This window comes from Hydra viridissima, unplaced genomic scaffold (genome assembly GCF_058129835.1).
Source record: "Hydra viridissima isolate aposymbiotic clone 2 unplaced genomic scaffold, HvirCarnegie_v1 scaffold_18, whole genome shotgun sequence".
Lineage (NCBI taxonomy): Eukaryota > Metazoa > Cnidaria > Hydrozoa > Anthoathecata > Hydridae > Hydra > Hydra viridissima.
In genome coordinates this window covers 2,762,360-2,779,502 of record NW_028324317.1, presented here as the reverse complement: position 1 = coordinate 2,779,502, position 17,143 = coordinate 2,762,360, and the positions used below count along the sequence as shown (strand labels likewise).

The 17,143-nt window shown below is 28.4% G+C and overlaps 1 long non-coding RNA gene and 1 pseudogene across 4 annotated transcripts; one reads left to right on the top strand and one right to left on the bottom strand.

Moving 5' to 3' along the window:
- The first annotated feature begins 1,753 nt into the window (after positions 1–1,753).
- LOC149876859 (uncharacterized) lies at positions 1,754–16,318 on the top strand. Of its 4 annotated transcripts, none has more exons than XR_016448501.1 (5): positions 1,754–1,878; positions 2,044–2,145; positions 13,106–13,195; positions 15,441–15,557; positions 16,154–16,318. It is a non-coding gene; the product is annotated as an uncharacterized LOC149876859 (long non-coding RNA). The 4 variants fall into 4 exon arrangements; XR_016448500.1 differs by having other exon boundaries at positions 15,436–15,557; XR_016448503.1 differs by having other exon boundaries at positions 2,044–3,849.
- On the bottom strand, positions 7,567–10,470 carry LOC149876860 (uncharacterized; annotated as a pseudogene).
- Positions 16,319–17,143: the final 825 nt, after the last annotated feature.

The window sequence follows — 17,143 nt, the reverse complement described above, 5'->3', positions numbered from 1 at the left end:
TGTTGTTAGTTGGTTGGTCCATAATAGCACTGAGTTTTACTAAATCATATATAACAAAATCAATATCACAATTAGGAATCAAGTTGTAGCACAGTCTTTGGCAGTTATGTGTTATTGCACTGCTTTGATTTATGTGATATACAGTTTAAAATGTTTAAGTAAAATTTTTTTAACCATAAGTTATTTTAACAGGTTAACATAACAGAAATAGTTATGTGAAAAATTGTTAGGTTAAAAATAAGGTGGTAAAAGTTGCTGAAATTTTAATTATTTTATTCTTTTAGGTCATCATAAGAATTTCATGAAGAAAGGTTTTTGAAGCACAATGCCAAGAATAGTACAAAACAGAAAACCTGATGTGCAAAGTTGTTGGTTAAAAAGCTAAACTGAATCAAAGAATACAAGAAAATATCTCTTTTCATGCTAAGAAAAACAATGAAAGGTTTTACAAGTTCTTTGCACAAAAATGGCTTACAGTGTAGGTTAACAGCATCTTCAAATACAAAATGAAAGCAGCAACTTATTCTGATGTAACTTTAGTTCAATAAGTTTTAACTAAACAGGGATAACTGCAGTAGAATATTAAGTGCCATGATTTGCTACGAAAAAAACAACATGCAAATAATTAAGGTGTACGCACCAAACATACCAATTTATTTAAATCTAAAAATGCTGATAGACCTTTCAGAAAGACACTGTTGGTTTTTATTTTAATTGTATGCATTTCAAGGTAAAAAAAAAAATTAAGCTTCTAGAAAGAATCAGTGGCTTAGTGGCCTCTAAATTTCTGGCAAAGAGATGCTACTCAAATTATTAGAAACATAACAATCATCTAAAAGCCATTAGAATTGAAAAATTACTATGCTCACCTCTTTATAAAATTTTGGCCTGAAGAAGCCCTCACACATCAAAAGAAAACTTATTTTTATATCTCATTGTAAAAGAAAAACAGTTCAAAATAGCAATATTTCTTGTTGCCATATAATATAAAAGTTGAGTTGCCATATAATATGAAAGACTTCTACCCAGATGAGAAATTTATATATTAAAGATACTTGTTAATGATGCCAATAGATAATATCAACATAAAATGTCTGGTATACATTTTTATATATAGCTTCACTTTCATCCAACTTTTATAAGATTGAATAATATTAAATGTTACATTAGTATGATATAATGCTTAAACCTTGTTTTGTAAGTTAATGAAAGTTACATTTAAAATATATTTTATTTTTCATTCAATCTTTATCCAATACCAACTTATCAATATATTTTAAAATGTACAGTCAATTTAAGTTGATATCTGTATATTATAAAATAAGTTACACTGGGTTAGGGGACAAAATTAGTACAATGTAGTGAAGATGATTGAAAGAGAATTCCAGGCATCGACTGGTCTACTAAAGCTACTTCTTTTGGCATCATGCAATTCCAACATGACCCTTCAAGGAGATTATTTTCATTTGAGATGCTCCGATTATCCTGAGATTGTTAATGGGTCAATGGAATCGGCACCTAAAGCTACAAGACTGCTAAGTCGAAGTGACCTGCTGAAATAGCCATGAATGAAATCTTTTACCATTATTTTTTTTGGTTTTAATATGCATTTTTGTATCTTTTATTGTGTTTTTATTGCATTTTGTTCTTATTTTGTATGTCTTTATCTTATCATAAAATCTATATATATAGTATTTCTTTTTAAAATGGATAGACATTTAAAAACCATTGAGAAAATACTAGAAAGACATTATTTTTCTGAAACTTCAAAATATACTTTTAGTACTAAAGTCAAAATAACACAAAATAACATAAGGAAGATATAAAACGGATGTGCTTTTAAAGCAGATGTGCTTTGGTTTTTGAAGCTTTTTCAGTGTAAGTCTTCAAACTTAAACTTTTTCTTTTTCATCACTGCTTTTTGTGGATTTGCCTTTTGTTATTCACCTTTCTGTGGCTTTTTATAGGTAATTGTTTTGTATATGATGTATTTGCCTATTACTTATTCATCCAAGCTAAGATAAATTGTTTTTTATTTGGTAGATATGAAGTACCATAATCATGGTGTGGGGAAAAATGAACATATTGATATTCAAATCTGCAACATTATGACCAAGGTTATGTGCTGATAATGGTGCCCCAAAAGTATGCTTATGATGCTCTTATTATAACAGTATATAAAAGGTTTCATCTAGGAAAATAAGTATATAGTCTCTTGTGTGTCTTCAGGGTAGGAAAGGGTGAAATCTCCTCATCATATTTTGTTTAACAACATTTTTATTTATGATTTATTTGTATGTGTTTCACTTTATTCTGAAATATTTTATATCTATACTGTAAAGTAGGAGGGTTCTTAATGTATAGTGAATTTTTTTTCTTCTGAAGTTGAACACTACTTCATCCTGACCTATTGATGAAAAATTAAGTCCTGCAAAGATTCAGTATAGCTGGATGAAGTTTAGAGGTTGCTCAATCTAAAATATGTGTATTAAGTGTATTTTACTTACTTTATTTTGATATTATCAGCAATCTTCTTGCATAACAATAAATGTGCTTAGTATTTTTTATAAGTATTTTGATAAAACCTTCAAGTATACATTTGAAAATTGAATAGAAGTGAATCAAAATACTTAAAAGAAATGACATGTTTTGATTGTAAATTGTTTGATACCATAGTATGATAGAAGTTTTTTTAAAGTGTAAAAGTAAATTTTTAAAATTTCCTTCTATACTTAAAAAAAGCTGCCAGATGTTGACATGATATTGTATGTGCAAATGCCACGTCTTCCTTTGGGCTAAAAGATCAATCATTTTTGGATCTCCAACAATCCACCAGGAAGAGCTAAATGGAGCAGATTGACAAGGAGTTGGCTTGTAAGACAGATAACTTTTGTAGATCCTACTAATATTAATGGCCAAGATCAACATATTTAAATGTAACAGGAATAGCACAAAGTCTTGGTCATAATGTTGCATAATATTCAGTGTCAGAATAACCAACTGGAGGGAGATTGCTAGCAGACTCAAATCTGGTTTCAACCCAGAGGATGTGCTGCTAATCATACACTAGAATGGAAAAGTTCTCCCTAACCCTAACTGGCGGAGAGTAATGGCAGGCTACCAGTTCTTGTGTCTGGTTATGATGTCAATTGCTTACTTGGGGTGCCTAACTTTATCAATGCACAAAAAGAAACACCAGTAAGACTGTAACTAACATTCTGACTGGGGGATTCAAGAAAATGTAAAGGCTTTATGCCTTGATACAACTGCAAATCTCTGTTAAGTGTTTCCTGAGTGAGGTGCTTTTGCTCTTATTGAGGCAAAGGATTTGCTACAGATGACACCTTGCTTGAAAGCATCATGTGCCCAAGGTATTGCTAAGTGAATGTTTTCAAGCACTCATTCAGGCTATCAAGTGGTTCAAGTGTTGGTATTTTTAAAAGATTTAGAGAGAACTATTTGTTAACAAAGAGAGGTTCTGCACTGCACTCAATGCTTTATTCTATTCCAGCATACTGTTAACTCACAGAAAACTCAGGCTGAATGCACTAGAGTTTGCTAAGAACACACTTCAGTCTAGTCTTGCAATGAATATTGTAAGCTGCTTGAACTAACCCTGCTTCTAGGTGAGATTCGACTTTAGGGTTCTCTAATGATGGCTCTGGGTGCTATGCATTAGTTCAAATGGATGGCAAAGATGTTTTATGTTATTTAAGCGTGATTGTTCAGAGACCAATTTAGAAGAACCACTCAAGAAGAGAAATCACTGAAGGTTATCAGTCTGTTTGGCAGCCTCTTATACAAAGGCATGGATTTCCAGTCCTAGCCCTACTTCTGCACAATCCAAAAGTAAGTAGTATATAATAACAACTGTTAAAAAGCTTTTTCAATCTCCAGTATACATAGTTTCACTTACAAACAATACTATTTGCTTTTTTCACTTACAAATAATACTATTTTTGTATAATATTTGATATATCTTGTAAAAAACAGGCTGCAATTAGAAGTAAGATCACAAGTGCCTTACTGCTGCTCTTTAAGTTTGTCTGTCATTCACCCAAGACTAGTATATAAATTCTAACTGATTATTTTAAATTTCAAATTGAAAATCTGAAACAGGTGAAACTGCTAAAAAAAAAAAGAAAGATAAAGATAACATGAATCTTTTTGGTGAAAATGGTATTTGTACAGATTCAAGAAATTTGTATCTAGGGTTAAGAAATTTGGACTAATCGTGTGTTTAGCAAATAATTTTTGATTTTTGAGTACAACATCAAAACAAAAATCAACAATTTGATTTGCCATCCTGATAAGCTGTGCAAGTTGAGAAATTTGTGTTTGGTGGTAAAAACATGTTGGAACCTGATTTTCATAGCAGTGATCAGTTCTTGTCTCATTCTATTGAAATCTTATGATTTGGATACAGTTTCATCAGACATGAAAGAGACTGAAAAAAGAGACTGAGTGTTGTGTTGAATAGACAAATCATCTAACTCAATTAAGCTTCAGATTAGCAAATGGCATTTATTTTGTGATATATCACAGCTTCTATCATTGATTTACAATGTTCATAAATTTTTGCAGTGTTATGACTACCAGTGATTGGTGAACAGTTCAGAAATGCCATCTTACAGTTAAACTGTTAATTGGTCTAATAACAAGTCACGCCTATATATGAGCTTAACTTTTCATTGGGTTGATAAACAGTTCAAATGTAAAATTTATATTAGGTTATTTTTAAATAAGTTAAACTTTAAGAGTAGATTAGAAACAAAAAAAAATAGTGTGCTGAGAGTTCCATGTATCAAGTGAAGGCTTGACTTGGTTCCACTTCTACATGTCTTCAGTTTTGATGTAGCTTCATCATATTTTTGGGTTGTGTAACTTCATAAGAGTTTTGGTGTCAAGGTTTCTGAAAAATATCTCTATGATATAATTTGATACTGGGGCAAAAGCCCTGACAAAACCCTATAATACTAAATGACTGTAAATGGAATGATGGGAGATAGTTAATGGTTTAGTAGAAAATGCTAATCTTTCAATGTGAACTGATGGCTTTGCACTTGCTAATGATGCTTTACTACTTTCACATGTATAAAATTCCAATTAAGACTCGTTTCCTTACAGTTGCACCAAATGTGCTAATTCTATGGTTTCTGTGTTTGTTTACCATATTTTTGCAACACTCATGTTAAGTCATGTTTTTTGGTTTTAATTTAAATTTTTTTAAATATTATTTATTTATAGCAAATAAAAATAATTTAGATCTTAACCAATCTTAACTTCATCAAAGAATAATGTTATTTATAACTGAAGCCTAAACACCATTAGTGTGTTTAAGGAAATAATAAGATAAAACTTCAAAAAAATGTCATTTAAAAATTATGTTAGGCAATTTTGAAATAGAAGAGTAGATTAGAAACAAAACAAATGTGTTTCTAATATTGTTTTGCACCAGTCAGACTACATATTACCTACCCGTAAATTCTTTAAAAGTTATTATTCTTTAGTTTTGATTTGCTAATTGATCACGCAAATGTTATTTTAAATTAAGACCTGTCAGCTGGGTTTGTTAAGTAATTTAAATTATGGTTTGTGTTTCAATATTTATTGAGATTGCTGTTTCTATAATTATTTTTGTAATATTCAAATGTTACTGTTGTAAATAGTATTACTTTCGTGGTGTAAAAAAAATTTGAATCAACTCAGAGGATTAGTGAATTTTTAGATTAAGTCATATTTCTTAGTTTGAATTTAAAGTTAAGTTAAGAATGTTTATTTTCATATCATTTTTTATTATTTACTTTCAGAGTCAAATATCTACAATCTATACCATATTTTACAATATATACATATATATATACATATACATACATATATATATATATATATATATATATATATATATATATATATATATATATATATATATATATATATATATATATATATATATATATATATATATATATTAGAAGTAGTAGATTTGAGGAAGTTTTCAAATCTAAAATACCATACACTCTAAATTTGTTGCAGATGTTAAATAAACAACTCCCAAAAAAATTGAACTCAACAGGTCCACTCAATTCTTACCCCCTAAGCACTTTAGTAGAAAAAAATTCTCAAAAATCATCTAAAACAGCCAATTTTGCAGGTCCAGGGGGAAAGTTAAATAAAAAAAAATTGAATTTTTTTTCTCTGGGATGTTTATTTTTACCGATATATTTTAGTTAAAATACATCTTATTGTAGTTTTTTTCAAAAAAATATTTTTTTTTTGTATTTAGGTTAGAAAAAATTACAATATTCAATTATAGCTTCATATTATTGGATTAAACTTCAAAAGCAAAGAAATTTAGCTGTTTATGTTCATTTTCACCACTTTTCTTCCTTTTATCATGTGAATATAAGCTTTCTGCAAATTTACTTTTTGAAGGTTTTCCAGGTGTTCTGAAAGCACACCAAAATTTTTCAACAGTTAGCAATGTTCTGTTTATCTTCCTCATTTTTGTATCGGTGAATAAATTGCTGCATCATTCCAATAGATCTTTTTGACTGATCATTTACTAAAGTTAAAGATTTGGCTGACGGGTAATTCCATGTGAAAACATCCAATTTTTTTTTAAAATGCAACCCTAAGTCTCAGATTTTGCTGATTTTTAAACCACTTAAAGATTTTAGTAAATTATGAACATCCTGAAAATTTTATCATCTAATTTCAATCGGTTCCTAAGATATAGCTATTTAAAGTTTGCCTCCAACCAACAAAAAACCGCCATTTTTAAAAATGGTTTTGGTCCTAGCTTCTGTTATATGTGTGTTGGAAAGCTGAAAATTTGTACCTTTACCTATTTTGGGCCCACGAATCCAATGAAACAACTTAAAATATTTAAAAACGAACATAACACCTAAAAGTTAAATGTTTACCACAATTTTACTGGGGTGAGTCGAACCACAAAAATGCCGATGTAGCTCGATTTTTTTTTTTTTAATTTTTTTTTAGAATTTGTCCTGAATAGTTAAGTTATAGTTATTAAAAAGAATTGGAGAGTGGTCTTTTCTAAAACAGAAATAAAAGCATGGTCAAATCTACTTAAATTTAGTGCTTAAAAACAGGTATTTTGATAAATTAAACGAGAAAAAAAAGGTGTAATTTGACAGTTTTGTAACTGAAACTGTTTTGGCAACATCAAACTGTCCTTTAAGTTGTTGTTGACTAGCTGTTTCTGTTTTCTTTGTTACTTAATAGAATCTGATCCTAAAAATTATTATTTCAAAGGGGGAGATTATATAAATGCAGATGTATATCGTAAATTTTGTTGTTTTTTTTCAGAGGTTGTATTAAATAGTTTAGTAGGAGTTACAAAGAATCAGATTGCAGACTTAAAACAGAAATAAAAACATCTTCAAATATACTTAAATTTATTACTTATAAAACATTAGTTTCATATTTATGATAGACAAATAAACTTAAAAAAAAAAGGCTCTAAAACAAATAGAGCACTTGAAAAGAAGTTCAAGAAACAAAATTAATATACAAAATTTAAAAATTAGAAACTCAAAAAAATTAAAATTTGTTAGTTATAGTGTTATAATCATTCACATCAATGTTATATGTTCGCCCTGATTTTGTTGTTGGAACTTTGATTACTGCAATTAAAATTGACAATGGTACCCAACAGATATCATCCATCTGTGGCCAAATGAAGTTTTGAAAAGGACTGTGAGGGTGCATAAACTTAATTTGAATATCATTTGTAGTAATATCTATCTCTGTAACTATTACTATCCACCAAAAGGAATCGTACTTGCATGCAACAAAATCATTTAGATTTAGTACAATTGCAACATCAGACATTACTGCTTTTGACAATATCTGTCAACACATTGATGTTCGCTTGTTCTTTTAAAACTAATTTCAAATTTTGAAATGGGTATGTAATGACCATAATGTCTGGTACCTGGAACAGTATTTCTTGTTTCAAAATGTTCCTTTAGTTGCTGTCGCCTTGAACTAAATGTTTCTTTGGTAATTTTATAAAATATGATTGTGTTTGTATTGGTGATGCAAAACTCAAGCATATCATCAACTGTCAATATTTGGTTTTCTAATAATCTTTGCAAACTTACTTTTGCTGTTATTCTTTTAACGGTACCACCTATGGCATCATAAGTGGATTTTCCATGACTGGTTGCAAAAAAATACCCATTCAACTGTAATCTTGAAATCTTCCTTATGGTGGCATAGATTTATAAAGTTTTTATAGTTTTTATAACAAGCAGAACATCCATCAGAAAAATAATAAATTTTATTAATACCAACTAAATGTTCTTTAATGTACTCTACAATTTTCTTCTGAAATTCATACACAAAGCATGTATCATGATCATTGTCATCACTTTAAAAATAGAACAACTTATGCTGAATATTTGTTTCAGAAATTTCCTTTAAATATATAACAACAGGATGTAGTGTACATTGTTATTTATTCCAATGATAACTTTGTATTTCATCCTGTATAACAAAATTGATAGTTTTCTGCAAAATCTGGCTGTATAATACATTCATTGTTACCTAAATTATTTTTTAGCTCCTTCAAACAGCGAGTTTGGCATTTAGCAATATATGAATGTGAAGTTAGTTAATCTGAGAAACAACAATTACACCTTTTTTTTCTCGTTTAATTTATCAAAATACCTGTTTTTAAGCACTAAATTTAAGTAGATTTGACCATGCTTTTATTTCTGTTTTAGAAAAGACCACTCTCCAATTCTTTTTAATAACTATAACTTAACTATTCAGGACAAATTCTAAAAAAAAATTAAAAAAAAAAAAATCGAGCTACATCGGCATTTTTGTGGTTCGACTCACCCCAGTAAAATTGTGGTAAACATTTAACTTTTAGGTGTTATGTTCGTTTTTAAATATTTTAAGTTGTTTCATTGGATTCGTGGGCCCAAAATAGGTAAAGGTACAAATTTTCAGCTTTCCAACACACATATAACAGAAGCTAGGACCAAAACCATTTTTAAAAATGGCGGTTTTTTGTTGGTTGGAGGCAAACTTTAAATAGCTATATCTTAGGAACCGATTGAAATTAGATGATAAAATTTTCAGGATGTTCATAATTTACTAAAATCTGTAAGTGGTTTAAAAATCAGCAAAATCTGAGACTTAGGGTTGCATGCCCTGGATGTTTTCACACGGAATCACCCTGATTTGATCTGAAAGCTTTTAAAAACAGATAGAGTGAACTGATACTCAGGGGGAAGTGAAAGCCAATCTTTTATCCTTTTTTCCTCTAATCCAATTCTATCAAACATACGATATGAAAATTCATCAACCAACAGAGCAAGGGAAGAAGGATGTTCACTATTTTTTTTTTCCATTTTTGTTTTATCTTTAATATATATTTTTGGTTTGTTTTTAGTATTGCATCACCATTTTTAAAGTTAGAATTGCTTTTGCAAGATTTGCTTTCTCCTCAAATTACATCCAACAGAGCGAGAGGAATAATTGTTGAATCTAAATACCAACTATGTTTGTAAAGAGAGTTTAAAATTGCATTGACAGCATCTGGTTTGGCACAAAGTTTTCGGTACTGTTGCATTTGGTGTATTGCTTTTATATCAAGAAAGGTAGCTCTAATAACATCATTAGCCTGTAAATACCATTTAACATAAAAGCAAACTGTTATTTCACTTATTGTCTTCAGTTTATTGTTCTGATTTACAAACTGGCTGGAAGATGGAAGGAAAGATGGCTGGAAAGAAGCTGTAGCTTTAGGTAGTAAATAATATAAGAACCATGATGAACTTTTCCTAGTGTTATTGAAGATGAAGAAAAGTAACTCATGATAAGTTCTGCAAGCTCCTTTCTTTCATCATAAAAATCTTTGTTTTCTTTTCCCTTTTTAATGTTTTCTTGGCAAAAGCTCAAAGACTCTAGTGCAGCTTTCTCAACAAAAGTTCCACTGCTTTCCAATCAAACTTTGATTGTAATTAAAATCATGACTTTCAAAATTTGTTTTTAATTTTTAAAAATAAGAATTTTTGGTCCTGTGGAGTGTTCATCTGAAACTGAGTTACAAAGATGAACCATTCTTGATTCACATACATGTCTGCATGCAATAAGTAAAAGACATTTGTCTATATTGTTGGATATTCTAATTAAAGAACCTTTCTTTAAACCAGTGTTAGTTGCAGTAGTATCAAAACATTCCTCCTATTTTGGATTCAAAGTGGTACCCCTTAAAAAGGTCCATTACACGATTGCACTGATCTTCACCATAGGATGATGGTAATTAAGGTTCTCCAAGGAGGTGTGTCTTACCTTCAATACTTACAAGTACTCCAACCTATCAGTTTTAATTGTTTTTCCTTTGTTTAGTTCAATTAATATTTTGCCCTCCAAATGCACTATGCATGGGGTTTCATTCATTGCTTGTTGAACATCTTCTTTTGATGTCATGTTTATGTTATGATTTGCATGTTTCATTTTTCTAGCTGCTGTGACTGGCTACATTTCAGATCAGACCAGCTCCTGATTGAGTTAGAATTGCAGCTGTAACTTTATGCAAAACACTTAGAAATATCACTGATTGTAGCCATTACCAGCAAAAATATCTATGGGAAAACATCTACATTATCAGCAAAAACATCTATGGGAATTTCAGCAGTGACTTTGTTGTAAAGGTTTTCTTTTAAACCACTCTCCAGTATCAAAATCAGAATCTCACAAGGAGTCCTCACTAATATCTATTAATCTCAACATTAGTTGTACCCTGTAATTCTTTACATCATTGTTTCACTTGCTACTTTCTCTTTCTACTACTCCCTATTGCCTAAAAATGTCACAAAAAATTTACTACTCAATTTAACTTATTCAATATATTGAACTAGTGAGTGAACATTGTTATTTTTGCTATTGGCATAAGTCATAATGATAATCATTTTTAATGACTTTTAAGTAATAAAATTGTATGCTATTATAATGACAAAATATTTTCCTTGCTATTTTTATTTTAAACCTTTTTAAGTAGTATGTAAATTATAAGTAGTTAGAAAGATAAATTTTCTTTCCAGAAACTCCAAAGAATGCCAGCCTAGAATATTTTGTTTAGCAAAACTTGGCATATTTAAATAGATTTGCAGATAACTTTGAATTGAATTTGTCATATATAGATGCTTCAGTTTGGCAATATATTTACTTAGTTGATGTTTAACAAACTTTATATTTTAATTTATTTAAGTTGTGATAAATGATGTTTAACCATGTTTAGATCAAGAAATTCAGTCTGCTTGTGAAAGTGAAGTTCTTGATTTTTGATTGCATCAGGTGTTTGTCTTCAAGTTGTGAAATAGTTTCATAGATTTCATAGTGCAAGAGGCTGCATCTTTACACTGAAATACTTTGTCTGTTTTTCAATTATTTAGTTCAACATACTATTTTTCCAAAATGGTATATTAATTAAAATAAATTGATCTGATTAGTTTTCAACCCTTTATTGATAGAAAATAGATTTCAAACCTTAATTGATTGCAATCAAAAGTTTAATAAAGGAAGTTCCGTAAATTTGAAATAATTACTTTAAAGATTTTGTATTAAGTTTTGATGAAAGTTGCGTGTTTTTTTTTTTAATACTTGCACTCTGATGTTAATGGGAGGTTTGGGAAAATCATTGAAAAAAGGTTATTCAAGACATATAGAAAATATGGAAATGTTTTTATTTTAAGTTTTCAATCAGCAATAATTCTGTGTGACGAAGATCTAGAAATCTTCGGTAATAGATGATAAAGAAGTTAAAAGTGTTTTGGTAAACATTTAATTTGTAGACTTCTTAGCAGAATTTGCTTAAATATCACTTTAGATCCTTGTTTTTATTGTCTCACATACTAGGTAGTGGTTTAATTGATATGTAATGTTTATGGAATTATTTGTAATATTACACTGGAAAACTGATGAAACTGTTTAATTATAACAAACCTGGTTTGCATAAAATTTTAAAAATGGTGTTTGAAAAAATTTAATTTAAACAACAAACTTTAGCATTTATATCCTCTCTTAACTGAAATATAAAAGTGATTGTACTTGATGTTATTTAAATTAATATTCCATTGATTTGCTACTTTTCTTTTAAAAAAACAAAGCACAAAATTACCAAACTCTTTCTATATATCTTATACATTATATATATTATTTGCGCCAAATCTAGAGTGTATGGTATTTTAAATTTTAAAATTTCCTCCTAAAATTGACTACCCATATATATATATATATATATATATATATATATATATATATATATATATATATATATATATATATATATATATATATATATATATATATATATATATATATATATATATATATATATATATATATATATATATATACATATATGTATATATATGTATATATATACATATATGTATATATATGTATATATATACATATATGTATATATATGTATATATATATGTATATATTGTAAAATATGGTATAGATTGTAGATATTTGACTCTGAAAGTAAATAATAAAAAATGATATGAAAATAAACATTCTTAACTTAACTTTAAATTCAAACTAAAAAATATGACTTAATCTAAAAATTCATTAATCCTCCAAGTTGATTCAAATTTTTTTTACACCACTGAAATAGTACTATTTACAACAGTAACATTTGAATATTACAAAAATAATTATAGAAACAGCAATCTCAATAAATATTGAAACACAAACCATAATTTAAATTACTTAACAAACCCAGCTGACAGGTCTTAATTTAAAATAACATTTGCGTGATCAATTAGCAATCAAAACTAAAGAATAATAACTTTTAAAGAATTTACAGGTGGGTAATATGTAGTCTGACTGGTGCAAAACAATATTAGAAACACATTTGTTTTGTTTCTAATCTACTCTTCTATTTCAAAATTGCCTAACATAATTTTTAAATGACATTTTTTTGAAGTTGGTATAATAAAGTTGGTATAACAAAGTTGATAAATTAATAGTTAATAAATTTGGTATAAAGTTGGTATATTATTTTGTTAATTAAATAATTGCTAAACTCAATTTTATTAGGCACTTCTAATTTTAGTTACCATTGATGCAAAGTCTAAAAGATCCGACAGATTTTTTGGTAGAAGCTACAATTTTAAATGACTTAACAGATAATCTCAATGAAAAGGTAGTTTTCAAGATTAATTTCATTCATATTATTTCTGCAGTTCTATTTAAATGTTTAACACTTAATATGTGAAGTGTTTTCAAACTAGTATTATAGGTTAATATTTTAATTAAGTAAACATTTAATTATTTTGTTAATTTTTTACATTTCATTTGATATTTTACTGCTACCACTTTATCAATAACAATCCTTTTAGTTTAAAATGCAATTATTCTTTTGAAGTTTAAGAATTTTATGATGCTTTGTTGTATGTGTAATTAATTAAGCTTCAGGTAAACCTAAAACCTAAAAAACCTTAAAAAAGTAAGCCAAACCAAAAAGACCTTGTTTTATTTGTGTTGTTCATCAATCAGCACTTTTTAGACAGTTTTACAAAGATGACACAAGAATGACACAAGAATCAGTAAGGCTTTAAATTGCCAAAAATGGAAAAGGTTAAAGAGCTGAATTAAAAAAATTTTTAAAAAACAAGGTTTTCATATCTTTAACTTGGAAAAAGTTCACAATGTTTAAAAAAGAAAATGCCACCTAAAAACTCCTTTAAAACAAATGGGTTAATAATGTGCACAAAGTGCAAAGGTTTCTTTGCAAAAAGTTATAAAACTAGGCATCAGCTTAAATGTGGTGAGGATTCTTATCAAGTTATGATAACATCTACTTGAATTGATTCATAAGTTAATTCCTTGAATAAAGATTTCCAGGCAAATATTCTGAATATCATAATTAATCAAAAACTGATTGCATTATTCTAATGATAGGATCACAATTTTTTGAAAGATCTTATGAAAGATGAGATCTTTGCAGAAGCTGTTTAAGACCTAAATAAACACAGAAATGCAAAACAGAAAAAACCATTGTAACTGCCTGTAGAAGAAGATATTCAAAGTATTTGAAGTCATGTTGTAACTTTAATTGGAATTAAATGAAAAAGCTTTCCTTAGTATGAAATACTTGATGCTCACTCTTTTGTTCATTTAAGAGACTGTGCTTGTGTCAGACTTACTACATTTAATGGCAGATGAGATGAGGAACCTGCTGGACTAACAATTAAAGCATGGAAAAAGGCAATGACGTCTAGTTGGATGAACAGGGGGATAAAAATCCTTGTATCTGAAGCTCATTTGGGTGGTGGAATGAAAATTACTTATCAGCCTGATAGATGTATAAACCATCTGGTTCCAGTTTTATTTCCAACTGACAATTAAAACCATGAAACTGCTTGGTTTTAGTTAGTAATATGTATATACTTCTTAATACACAAGGTTCTCTTTATAGTTGCTCTAAATGGCATAGTCTGAAAAATATGTGGGCGACATCTAGGTTTTCTTGATGAAATTTCAGGTAATTATAAAAGAATATAGATTAACTAATTGAGAAATTTAAAAAAGAATTTTTTTTTTCATTTTTTGTTTTAATTTTTACAATAAACAATAAGCAACAATTTTAAGCCTTCTGCAAGAGTTTATTACTAAAAAAGTGTTTTTCTTGCCAAGTTTATACAGAAATTTTATAAAATTGTTTTTTAAATTTTGTTTTATGTAAGTGCTAAATTTTTTACTCAGGAACAAAAGAAGATTCATTCATCATATCATCATTAAATAAAGAATATATGATGAATGAATCCTCTTGATGATCTCAAAATAGTAGCTCTCTTTCTGTTAATATTCAGCAGCCAAATTGTTCACCATTAACTTTAAATGTAAATAAAAACAAAATGATGATGAAAATAATCAAAGCTGAAGAGAACAATAGATAACCAAAGAAATTTTCATGATGATACAAGTAAAAATCAGGAGCCACAAAGAACCAAAAGTTGTAGTGATACCAAACGTTCTTTATTTTACCGTGTGCTTCAAAAAATGGTTTTTTTTTTAATTGAAGCAGGATTTATAGAGTAAATTGAGTTTTTAGAAAAAATTTATTTCACATGATTATAAATTTCATAAATAAATTTTAAGCTCTGCTTCTTTAAATTTTGAACATAAAAAGCTAAAAGTTACTAAGGTTTTCATAACCAGATCTAGAGCAAGGTTAAAAAACCAGATCTAGATCAAGGTTTAATGCTGATCAGTACTGTAGCAATAGTAATGGTATTTTTATTTAATTATTTGTTTGTTTGTTTAAGTTCTTTAAGAGGAAAAACTTATCTAAAAATTAAGGAAATCATTTCAGTTTAGAAATTCATGTAAATTGTCTCAGACATTTCTAATTTTGTAAAGTATTCCCTTAAATTGTATTAGTTCAGATTTCTGCTGATGAATACGCTTTTGATGGTTGTTCTTCAAACGTTACTGAACATGTGATGAAAGTAAACCAAAAAAAGTTGACGAAGGAAAAGTAATTTAAGTAAAACCTACTGCAGGTGAGAATATTTGAATCGCTTTCGTTTTAAATATACTTTGGGGAAAATATACAACATATAATTAAGTTTTTTTTTTTTTGTTTTTTTTTCTGTAAAGCCTGGTTTTTTAGCTCTTAAATATATTCAATGGGCCAGTACAACTGAAAATGCCTTCTTTAAGTTGTTTCAAAAGTATGTAAATGTAAGTTGTGGCTATCCTAGTAAGTTTATCTTCATTGTGAGAACAAATTATGTTTTGATTACCTAAAACACAGCATCTATATCTTAAGTCTATTTATACTTAACTTCAAAATGTTATGAGAACTCATGCATCCTTTAACCTTTCAAAGTAATGAAAAAGGTTAAAGGATGATTAAAAGATTACCATGAAAAAGGTCTTGGAACAGGGTTCCCAAAATGTCTGGAAAACCATTCAATTTTCATTTAAATTAATATTTCAAGAATAATTAATTTTTTTTAGCACACACTCTTAACCACTAACTCAGCAACTGTTTAATTCAAGAAAACAATCACATTGGTCAGTGGTTACAGAGTGCTTATTGTATGACTTAAGTGTAGGATTGTTCTCCTTTTTATTACTTTATTAATTTTTTCAGGTCGAGAACTGCGGCGACTTTAGCTTTAAATTTTGGTATGGCTTCGGACACATTGTTCGCAATAAGATAATCAACGAGAGAGCTAAAAGAATGCGAGTCGCTTCTCAAAGAAGAAAAATTACTTGAAGTGTAGTTCCTTATTGAGAAAGAAATCATTAGAAACTATATTTTCTTCTGAGGCTTCAATAAGATATTTGAAGACCACAAGGGAAAAAACAGACATGTCACATTTTGGAAAATATGGATTTTAAAGTTTGAAACTTTTTCATCCCCTATAGGATATTTTTAACTCTTTACTGGTGTGTGATTTTTCAATATGTTTGCATAATCAGATTTTTTACCCCTGTGGTCTTTACTAATTATCTTGGACTTACCTTTTTAAAAAAATTAGTAATGATTTAATTTGAAAATATTTTTGAGTTATTTCCATCAAAAAGTCACACCTTTATTAATTACAACTTCGATTAAAAGTTAATCGACTTTAATTTTGTGTCCACTTTAAGTCGATCTGAAGGATTTTTCTCTCTAAGTCGACAATATACAGTGACGACAACACTTTCATGACAATTCAGTTAGTTTTACTTTTTCATACCAAATTTTTTGTATTTATAGCAATTGCTGTTATTTTTTATAGCATCAACAATGTTCACCTTTTTGAACGGAAATACTCATTTGACATTTATAGTTGTCAAAATTGCTTGTTTTGAGCATTTAAGCGGTCGTGTTCACCTTTCGGCGGTCATTTTAAATAGCACACATTTACTTTATATTTAAACTTAAATTCTTTTATTACATCAAAAGATAATCGTTCCATTCCGTATTTAAAGGATTTCATTATCTATCAACTTTTTGTTTTTAAATCTAATCCTAATTTAAGATCACTGCTAATATGTAAAAACAAATCCAAGTTACAAATTAGAACTCGAACCTAACAACAACAACAAAGCTTTAACGAGGGCAAAAAAATTGCCACAGTTAATTCAGAAGAAA